This window comes from Cherax quadricarinatus, chromosome 28 (assembly GCF_038502225.1).
Source record: "Cherax quadricarinatus isolate ZL_2023a chromosome 28, ASM3850222v1, whole genome shotgun sequence".
Classification (NCBI taxonomy): domain Eukaryota; kingdom Metazoa; phylum Arthropoda; class Malacostraca; order Decapoda; family Parastacidae; genus Cherax; species Cherax quadricarinatus.
The window spans coordinates 40,264,927-40,273,225 of NC_091319.1; the positions used below are offsets into that span (position 1 = coordinate 40,264,927).

General features: G+C 42.2%; 1 long non-coding RNA gene across 1 annotated transcript in view; it reads right to left on the bottom strand.

The window, feature by feature from the left end:
• Positions 1-7,020, bottom strand: part of LOC128693188 (uncharacterized) — a 98,680-nt gene extending 91,660 nt beyond the window's left edge. Inside the window, exon 1 of the long non-coding RNA XR_008407679.2 lies at positions 6,907-7,020. This is a non-coding gene — a long non-coding RNA (uncharacterized lncRNA). The remainder of the gene's footprint in view (positions 1-6,906) is intronic.
• Positions 7,021-8,299: the final 1,279 nt, after the last annotated feature.

The window sequence follows — 8,299 nt, forward strand, 5'->3', positions numbered from 1 at the left end:
ATACCGCTTAAAAACCCGCTCACCGATTTTCGTCCGAGACGCGTCCAATGTGCGGCCTGAGCCACGCTCACATATTCCGCCGGTGGCATTGTTTACCAGCCAGCCTCCGCGGTAACATCCAAGCATACAATCGGAATATTTCGTATTATTACAGTGTTTTCGGTGCTTTTTCTGGAAAATAAGTGACCATGGGCCCCAAGAAAGCTTCTAGTGCCAACCCTACAGCAATAAGGGTGAGAATTACAATAGAGATGAAGAAAAAGATCATTGATAAGTATGAAAGTGGACTGCGTGTCTCCGAGCTGGCCAGGTTGTATAATAAACCCCAATCAACCATCGCTACTATTGGTGGTACAGCTGCTGCTGCTGCTGCACTGTCAGCTGCTGCTGCTGCTGTAGCATCGTCTGCTGCTGCTGTAACATCGTCTGTTGCTGCTTTAGCGTCGTCTGTTGCTGCTGTACCACCGTCAGCTGCTGCTGCTGCTGCTGTAGCATCGTCTGCTGCTGCTGTAACATCGTCTGTTGCTGCTGTAGCATCGTCTGCTGCTGCTGTAGCATCGTCTGTTGCTGCTGTACCACCATCAGCTGCTGCTGCTGCTGCTGTAGCACCGTTGTTGGTGTGGCTTATTGAGAATACCAAGAAACAATTAACCCCAGAGGATTTGCCACCCAGGATAACCCAAAAAAGTCAGTGTCATCGAAGACTGTCTAACTTATTTCCATTGGGGTCCTTAATCTTGTCTCCCAGGATGCAACCCACACAAGTCGACTAACACCCAGGTGAACAGGGAAAAATGCCTGGAACTAGTGCTCATATTGGTGAATTTAAAGCCAGCAAAGGTTGGTTTGAGAGATTTAAGAATCGTAGTGGCATACACAGTGTGATAAGGCCTGTTCTGGAAGAAAATGCCAAACAGGACCTACAGTACTCAGGAGGAAAAGGCACTCCCAGGACACAGTGTCTCATCAGTCATTGCTGCATCTTCAATAAAGGTAAGTGTCATTTATTCTTCATTTAGTAGACTAGTACATGCACAATATATACTGTGCATGTACTACTCTACTATTGTGCATGTATCCTTCTCTTTGTGTGTGGGAAAATGTATATTTCATGTGGTAAAATTTTTTTTTTTTCATACTTTTGGGTGTCTTGCACGGATTAATTTTATTTCCATTATTTCTTATGGGGAAAATTCATTCACATACCGATTATTTCGCATAACAATTACCCCTCTTGCACGGATTAAAATCGTTATGCGGGGGTCCACTGTATATTGAAAGTATTTTCCAGCCTCCAAAGCAGGAATTCTGCTGATATAATTTAAATGTTCCCAGACTGTTTCTGATTGGCTGCAAGTCTATGTATTAGCTCTGCCCACTCTCATATGATGCTAAATCGTCAATTATTATATTAGAAAGAATAATACAAGAAAATTCTTAAAAATTCTTAAAAATATACGGGCTGAGATCAGGAGTTCTATGTACGTCACTGCCACCATACGTGATATGAATGACTATAATTCCTTGTAGGAACGTCCTATAACAATGATTCTTGTACCAATGTGTTGCCAATGAGTTAAGGTATTTTTCTATAAGATTAACTCAATTTCCATAATTTTTCCTTTTTTTTTTTTTTTTTGCTCACGCGTGGAGACGATCATACCGCCACTAAACCTCCCTACCCTTGGTTATACTTTGTGGCTAACTCTCCCTACCCTGGGTTATTCTAGGTGGCTAACCCTTCCTACCTTGGGTTAACCTGGGTGGCTAACTCTCTCTACCCTGGGTTATCCTGAATGGCTAATTCTCCTTACCATGAGTTATCCTGGGTGGCTAGCCCTACCCCGGGTTATCATGGGTGGCTAAATCTCCCTACTCTGGGTTATCTTAAGTGGCTGACTCACTCTACCCTGGGTTAACATTGGTGGATAACCTTCCCTACCCTGGGTTATCCTGGGAGCCTAACTCTCTCCACCCTAGGTTATCCTGGGAGGCTAACTTTCCCTACCCTGGCTTATCCTGGATGGATAACCCACCCTACCCTGGCTTATCCTGGGTGGCTGACTGTCCCTACCCTGGGTAACCCTGAGTGGATAATCCTCCTTACCCTGGGCTACCCTGAGTGGATAACCCTCCCTACCCTGGGTTATCTTGGGTGGCTAACCCTTCCTACCCTGGATTATCCTTGGGGGGTAACTCTCCCTACCCAGAGTTTTCCTGAGTGGCTAACCCTCCCTACCCTGGGTTATCTTGATGAGTAACCCTCCCTACCCTGGGTGGCTAACTCTCCCTATCCTGGGTGCCTAACCTTCCTTATCATGGGTTACCATGGGTGGCTAACTCTCCCTACCCTGGGTTATTCTGGGTGGCTGACTCTCCCTACCCTGGGTTATCCTGGGTGGCTAACCCTCCCTACCCTGGGTTATCCTGGGTGGATAACCCTCCTTGCCCTGGGTTATCCTGGGTGGCTAACCTTTCCTATCCCAGGTTACCTGGCTGGTTTATCTTACACCAAGTTACAAACCTAAACAAAATCTCATTATCTTACATAATTAAAATCAAAATTTATTGTCTTTATTACTAATAAGATGTTACCATCATATTTGTTCAAAATAATAATAATAATAATAATAATAATAATAATAATAATAATAATAATAATAATAGTTTTATTGCTTCATGTTAATAAAAATACTTGTTTTTATTTCTTGGTGTTAATAATAATAATAATAATAATAATGATACTGTAGTTGTATTGTTTTGTTTTATTTAAATAAAAATAATAGATGTCTTTTATTAATATTAATAATAATACGTAATATTATTACTTGGTGTTAATTAAGTCACAGTTGACCTTATTGTTCAACATTACTATTTTCACTAACAGCATTTTTTTGTCTTAGTGGCGACTCGTAGCTATAATTAGTGGAGGTGCTGCTTCAGAAAATTTTTAGCCATTGTTTACATTTCTAAAACCATCTTTTGTGCACATTACAGCACCTCCAAACAGCAAACACAGGAAGCAAAACAACACAGGAAGCAAAACAACACAGGAAGCAAAACATGGGAAGCAAAACAACATGGGAAGCAAAACAACACAGGAAGCAAAACAACACAGGAAGCAAAACAACACAGGAAGCAAAACAACACAGGAAGCAAAACAACACAGGAAGCAAAACAACACGGGAAGCAAAACAACACAGGAAGCAAAACAACATGGGAAGCAAAACAACACAGGAAGCAAAACAACACAGGAAGCAAAAAACACAGGAAGCAAAAAACACAGGAAGCAAAAAACACAGGAAGCAAAACAACACAGGAAGCAAAACAACATGGGAAGCAAAACAACATGGGAAGCAAAACAACACGGGAAGCAAAACAACACGGGAAGCAAAACAACACAGGAAGCAAAACAACACGGGAAGCAAAACAACACGGGAAGCAAAACAACACGGGAAGCAAAACAACACGGGAAGCAAAACAACACGGGAAGCAAAACAACACGGGAAGCAAAACAACACAGGAAGCAAAACAACACAGGAAGCAAAACAACACAGGAAGCAAAAAACACAGGAAGCAAAACAACACAGGAAGCAAAAAACACAGGAAGCAAAACAACACAGGAAGCAAAACAACACAGGAAGCAAAACAACACAGGAAGCAAAAAACACAGGAAGCAAAACAACACAGGAAGCAAAACAACATGGGAAGCAAAACAACATGGGAAGCAAAACAACATGGGAAGCAAAACAACATGGGAAGCAAAACAACACGGGAAGCAAAACAACACAGGAAGCAAAACAACACAGGAAGCAAAACAACACAGGAAGCAAAAAACACAGGAAGCAAAACAACACAGGAAGCAAAACAACATGGGAAGCAAAACAACATAGGAAGCAAAACAACATGGGAAGCAAAACAACATGGGAAGCAAAACAACATGGGAAGCAAAACAACACAGGAAGCAAAACAACATGGGAAGCAAAACAATACGTGAAACAAAACAACACGGGAAGCAAAACAACACAGGAAGCAAAACAACATGGGAAGCAAAACAATACGTGAAGCAAAACAACACAGGAAGCAAAACAACACGGGAAGCAAAACAACACGGGAAGCAAAACAACACGGGAAGCAAAACAACACGGGAAGCAAAACAACACAGGAAGCAAAACAACACGGGAAGCAAAACAACACGGGAAGCAAAACAACACAGGAAGCAAAACAATACGTGAAACAAAACAACACGGGAAGCAAAACAACACAGGAAGCAAAACAACACAGGAAGCAAAACAACATGGGAAGCAAAACAACATGGGAAGCAAAACAACACAGGAAGCAAAACAACATGGGAAGCAAAACAACACGGGAAGCAAAACAATACGTGAAACAAAACAACACAGGAAGCAAAACAACATGGGAAGCAAAACAACACGGGAAGCAAAACAACACAGGAAGCAAAACAACATGGGAAGCAAAACAATACGTGAAGCAAAACAACACAGGAAGCAAAACAACATGGGAAGCAAAACAACATGGGAAGCAAAACAACACGGGAAGCAAAACAACACGGGAAGCAAAACAATACGTGAAGCAAAACAACACAGGAAGCAAAACAACACGGGAAGCAAAACAACACGGGAAGCAAAACAACATGGGAAGCAAAACAACACGGGAAGCAAAACAACACAGGAAGCAAAACAACACAGGAAGCAAAACAACATGGGAAGCAAAACAATACGTAAAACAAAACAACACGGGAAGCAAAACAACACAGGAAGCAAAACAACATGGGAAGCAAAACAATACGTAAAACAAAACAACACGGAAAGCAAAACAACATGGGAAGCAAAACAACACAGGAAGCAAAACAACACGGGAAGCAAAACAACACGGGAAGCAAAACAACACAGGAAGCAAAACAACACAGGAAGCAAAACAACACAGGAAGCAAAACAACATGGGAAGCAAAACAACACAGGAAGCAAAACAACACAGGAAGCAAAACAACACGGGAAGCAAAACAACACAGGAAGCAAAACAACACAGGAAGCAAAACAACACGGGAAGCAAAACAACACGGGAAGCAAAACAACACAGGAAGCAAAACAACACAGGAAGCAAAACAACACAGGAAGCAAAACAACACGGGAAGCAAAACAACACAGGAAGCAAAACAACACGGGAAGCAAAACAACACGGGAAGCAAAACAACACAGGAAGCAAAACAACACAGGAAGCAAAACAACACAGGAAGCAAAACAACATGGGAAGCAAAACAACATGGGAAGCAAAACAACATGGGAAGCAAAACAACACAGGAAGCAAAACAACATGGGAAGCAAAACAACACAGGAAGCAAAACAACACAGGAAGCAAAACAACACAGGAAGCAAAACAACACGGGAAGCAAAACAACACGGGAAGCAAAACAACACAGGAAGCAAAACAACACGGGAAGCAAAACAACATGGGAAGCAAAACAACACGGGAAGCAAAACAACACAGGAAGCAAAACAACACAGGAAGCAAAACAACACAGGAAGCAAAACAACACAGGAAGCAAAACAACACGGGAAGCAAAACAACACGGGAAGCAAAACAACATGGGAAGCAAAACAACATGGGAAGCAAAACAACATGGGAAGCAAAACAACATGGGAAGCAAAACAACATGGGAAGCAAAACAACACAGGAAGCAAAACAACATGGGAAGCAAAACAACACAGGAAGCAAAACAACACAGGAAGCAAAACAACACGGGAAGCAAAACAACACGGGAAGCAAAACAACACAGGAAGCAAAACAACACGGGAAGCAAAACAACATGGGAAGCAAAACAACACGGGAAGCAAAACAACACAGGAAGCAAAACAACACAGGAAGCAAAACAACACAGGAAGCAAAACAACACAGGAAGCAAAACAACACGGGAAGCAAAACAACACAGGAAGCAAAACAACACGGGAAGCAAAACAACATGGGAAGCAAAACAACATGGGAAGCAAAACAACATGGGAAGCAAAACAACATGGGAAGCAAAACAACACGGGAAGCAAAACAACATGGGAAGCAAAACAACATGGGAAGCAAAACAACATGGGAAGCAAAACAACATGGGAAGCAAAACAATGCATTTTTTACTTCAGAGCCACAAAGGTAACTTTTCCATTGGTACCATTCATAATTAAAGCTACGAATATGCTTCTTGTTGCTGCTTATTCCTAGCTGAGATATTTGAATATCAGGCGTTGAACGGGCTTTTTTCTTAACTGTAATTTTCTCATGGAGAGACAACTGCGAAAACTTTAGCTGTTGAATTTCACTTACAGTAACAGAAATTATTTCTTGGAGAAGCAAGGAGGCCATGATTAAATTATTCAAATTTTCTGTGAAATAAAAGAACCCAAAAAAAACTATGAATTAAATAAAATAGCTGGAAGCTTGATAATCATCTAATTCTACATTTTATCACATTCAAGAACATGGTACATAGTTTTTAAGCACAACACACATCACTGAGTCAAAAAGAAACACTTTTAGCTATTTTTAGGAAATATTCTGCTTCACTTTCACTGGGTAATAAAGGGAGACACATGGGTTCGATCCCAGAAAAAGAAGCCCCAGGTCCACATGATCAGGAACATTTCATAGGTATAAGGGGGAGAAGAAGTCTCCATTAAATATTTAATAAGGAGAAAAAGGTCTTGAAAATTTTTGTATTATAATTTTAAGATGGAAGAAAATCGATGATTTTTTCCTTCTAGTTTATTTCTACTTTTCTAGGTTCAATAAGAACTTTCCTTCATTAAAACTTACGCTCAAGCACGGCCACACAGCTCAAGCTTCAAGTTTTACAAAAGCAATTAAGAGAATACATTAAATAGAAACGTTAATAGTTCATACTATAGATGAGCTCAGCAGTGTTGTTGTTGTTGTTGTTGGGGTTTATAGGACCACTAACAACTTACACCGTACCGAACCCAGCCTTCCAGGCTCCCGGAACTAACCTCAACTAAAGTTGTGTACGAATGGTATATAATACCGACAAGATGAGATTAAGACACATGTGCAACATCTGGGTATCTTTATTGTAGACGTTCGCCATCCTAGAATTTGTATTGATAAAGCCACTGGATGGCGAAACGTCTACAATAAAGATACCCAGATGTTGCACATGTGTCTTAATCTCATCTTCAACTAAAGTGTAAGGAAGTTAAGATAAGAGAGATAGGATTTCGTTCGGATTTTTAACCCCGGAGGGTTAGCCACCCAGGATAACCCAAGAAAGTCAGTGCGTCATCGAGGACTGTCTAACTTATTTCCATTGGGGTCCTTAATCTTGTCCCCCAGGATGCGACCCACACCAGTCGACTAACACCCAGGTACCTATTTGCTGCTAGGTGAACAGGACAACAGGTGTAAGGAAACGTGTCGAATGTTTCCACCCGCCGGGAATCGAACCCGGGCCCTCCGTGTGTGAAGCGAGAGCTTTAGCCACCAGGCCACCAGACTAATAAAGATACATTTAATGTCCTCATTGTGCCCTGTGGCCAGCAAGAAGGCTCAGGTACAAGCCAAAATATCCTGACGGCTTGGAGGGTCAAATCCCTCCACAATGAGTAGGACAGATAAGACAAGATAAGATTTAATTCTGATTTTTAACCCCGGAGGGTTAGCCACCCAGGATAACCCAAGAAAGTCAGTGCGTCATCGAGGACTGTCTAACTTATTTCCATTGGGGTCCTTAATCTTGTCCCTCAGGATGCCACCCACACTAGTCGACTAACACCCAGGTACCTATTTGCTGCTAGGTGAACAGGACAACGGGTGTAAGGAAACGCGTCGAAATATTTCCACCCGCCGGGAATCGAACCCGGGCCCTCCGTGTGTGAGGCGAGAGCTTTAGCCACCGAGCCACCCTGAAGTGCTCCACCGTCTCAGGCTGAGAGAGATACCATGGGGAGGACGTGATGTCTGTCACCCGAAGGTGGTGCAGATGAGCCTCCAGCCATGAATGCCCTACTAGGAGGCAGATCAGTGCAACATCCACTTAGCGGTTTGGATAACGAACCCAAGGACAGGGACAGTTGAAAGACCGGACTGAGCTCGATCCTGAAAAGGAAGAGAGTGTGCCAGATATCCCTGCCAGAAACAGTGGATTTTCCTCTAAACACCCTTCGTGAAATCACTGAGGCCCAGTACAAGGGAGTAATGGCAACTAATCTAATATCTTTATTATGCACCCCAAAAAAATTTCAAGGTATATAATGGGTCCAGGGACTGGGCCGCAAAGTTT